The sequence below is a fragment of the Alligator sinensis genome, unplaced genomic scaffold, assembly GCF_000455745.1.
Source record: "Alligator sinensis unplaced genomic scaffold, ASM45574v1 scaffold324_1, whole genome shotgun sequence".
Lineage (NCBI taxonomy): Eukaryota > Metazoa > Chordata > Crocodylia > Alligatoridae > Alligator > Alligator sinensis.
The window spans coordinates 1470862-1474189 of NW_005842188.1; positions in this window are offsets into that span (position 1 = coordinate 1470862).

Here is a 3328-nt window from a genome sequence, read left to right on the forward strand (position 1 = left end):
TTACTGTTCCGGTGGGGGGGGTCAGAAAGCAGCTGCCGGCGCTGCTCTGATCTCCGACATGGCGTCACAAACAGGATCTGAGGGAAATGTGATGGAGGTGGAATTAATTAAGAACTGCCCCTGGCACAGTGGGGGGCGCCGTGCAAATAACATGGATGAACTGTGGGCTCACATCGCCTATCACCAAGCGGGTGGAGCGGAGAAGGGTTGTATCGGTGGTTACTTCTCGCTGAAAGGGGACGAAGGGGTCACCAAAGAGTGGGTAACAGATCTAAGCCTTGGGGTGTTTGACTGCATTATGGGTGGTGACCGGGTCTTATACAGGCCATGGGAGCAAACAAAAGCGATATCCCTGGCCCAAGTGAAACCGGTGGGTACGGCAAGTCCAACTCCTGCCCAAGAATACGCCCGCTGTATACGCCAGGTACGGGAGAGCGGGGAGCCGACGCCAGCTGATAAATTTGATTGCCCAAACCTGGCACCCGGATTGTGCGGCCATGAACTCCTAACCCAACTCCGTGAAAATTTGGAAACTGAGGGCCGAACTGCGACAAAATGGGTGGGCCCAAGGTGGGACAAAGGAAAAATGCTAAATGTGTTATTTCGTGCCTTTACGGGTCTGTTGCGGGAGAATGCGGACTTAGAAGCTCAGCTGGCCACAACTGGAAAATTGGCCACGGAAACAGCAGTAAAGGACGGTCCCAAACCACCACCCGAAGATGGCGCCGAGGAAAAAGGGAAGTATGAGCCACCACCCGAAAATGGCGCCGGGGAAAAGAAAGGGCGGGACAATGGAAAAATTCCACAAAATCCACAAGGGTGATGGCCAGCCGCAGTACCACCTACGGCCCCACCTCCCGAAGTGGCGCCATCCGCTGGTCCGCCCCTTGAGGTGGCACCGGCCATGAATCCACCCCCTTACGGAGGGGGATGGCCAGCTGCGTCATTGCCTACAGCCCCACCTCTCGAGATGACGCCACCCGCGATTCCACCCCTTGAGGCGGCGCCAGCTATAAACCTGCCCCCTTATGGAGGAGGGAAGTTATACCCAACCATCCCAGTTAAACCCGACCCCACCCCGGCCCAGGCTCATCCAATAGCAGTTCTGAAGTATAACGTAGACGACCAAGGGGCGGCACATACCACCGTTACATATCGCACCCGTACCCGACCTGAAATGCAGAACTTATGCAAAGAATCAAAACTGAAGCCAGGTGAAACTTTGGCGGTATGGATGGGACGATTGGTAGTGGAGTATGGGTCGGAGACACTGGACAAAGAGGAGGCTAGTTTTCTAACGCGTCAAGCCACTTGGAGCGGGGGGCATGCCACTGATTTAAACACAGTAACGGGCAACACCGTCTGGCCCATTCCGCTCCCAGCTCTCGTTGCAGGTCAAGTGCACCAGAAAGCCTATGCTTGGCATAACGGACGACCCCTAAAGCCCTCCGTAGAACAGCTGCTGCTAGCTATTATCGGGGTATCCTACTTGTCCTGGAACCCTAGAGCACACCCACTGGGTATAACAATCCAGCAAGCGGGCGGCCCGTGGCCTCATCGACACCTTGCCGATTCCGGCCGGGTCCCGACTACAATGGCGAGCATTGAAGCGTGAGTAGAGGTATATGGGGGCAAGGAGGCCATAACCCTCCAGCTCCTTTTGGGGCCATTGGCTGGCAAACTGTCGGGGAATTTATTAAGTGAGCTACCATGGCTACAGGCCCTCATGGACTCTACAATAACAAACCCCGATGGGCCAGACCCACGTTCTTCGGCGTGTCCAGTCGAGCATATGGAGCCGGACCGTCGCCAGCCTGGTCCTCGACGCGACCCCTCCGGCCCGCGGCGTGAATTCCGGGTCCCACCACCAAGGACGCCAGAGGAGAGGGCCATGTTTGGCTTCCTCCTAAACAACACGCAGCTTAACAAACAACAGCTGCGCGTCTTAGGAGACGACGGCCAGCGACTCCTAGCGTCCGCAATGGGTTTTAAATACCAAGAGAAAGTCACACCGCCGGCCTACTCAAACCCGACCCCACAGACTTCGTCCCTACACCGAGCTTGTCGTCTACGACGTCGCTGACCCAACTATACGACGTAAGGTCCTCTTCCTTTTGGACACCGGGGCGCAAATCAATGTCATCACCCCAACGACGCCTCACATAAAGACAAAAAGGGCCATCAAAGTCCAAGGGTTAAACTCCATCGCCACCGTGATGAAAGTAAAGTTTACAGTGGCCGAATACCACCACGCATTGGAGGCAGTCCTAGGGGGCATCAACATTTTGGGAATCCCTGAACTGAGAGCCCTCAAACTAAAGGAACAGGTGTTGCAAGCTCTTCCAATCTCCGTTTCAAAAATGAATCAGCACAGACCCACACTTTGCAACACATCTACATGGCGCTACAAGTCAATTCCAATGAAGGGGCCCCTGCGAGAAGCCCTTATCGCCCTTTTACAGCGACTCGAACAACAGGGATGCATAAAACCAGTGGCCGCCAGTACTCCACACTCCAAACAAACTAATTGTCGTGAACCCAGTTACTGCTCTTGTTTTATATTTTTCAGGTCCGGCAGGCAGCACGACGGCCATATACAACAGCAGCCCGTCACAAGAGCCACCGGAACATCAGGCCGCTCTGACCTGGCACGCACCAGACCACCATGGGGGCGTCTATCGTGCTGATCCTGTTCGGTGCTGTTGTCACCTCGGTGCCTTCACCGGACCCTGGACCCTCCAACTCGATCCTGTCTCTCCTGTCGGTTTGGGCCAACATCACTGGATCCGATAAAGAGTCGGGACTTACTGCATGCCTACACCTTCCTCTTTGAGAGGACTCTTCTTGGCTAATGTATTTGTTAACACCCCTAATTACTTTGTTGTTACCCATTTGTTACATTGGTATTCCCAATGTGTCCCTTCCTCTAGAACACCAAATCACGTCGATGCGAAAAATTGCAGCAAGAACAAACAACGTCGCAGGACTAGGAAAGGGATGGTTAGCTGACCTTTTCGGCTGGATGGGATGGGATACGTCATCTTGGTTAATGCATTTACTAACCCCGCTTATTACCTTGTGCTTGCCATTAATTGCGATAGCCATAGTTGTGTGTTTAGGTTGTTGTATCTTGCAGCTCATAAAGAAACGACTAATGAAGCTTTCTGCTTTTGTATATACCCGCTTGCCAGAAGAAAAACCCAATGACAGCGAGTATGATGACGAGAACGAACTATAATTTAAGAGAAAGTGATCACTTGCTGTGCCATGGGCAAGGGGGCATGTCACAACCCAATTAACTTGTGCCCATGCCACTGAGCAAGAGATA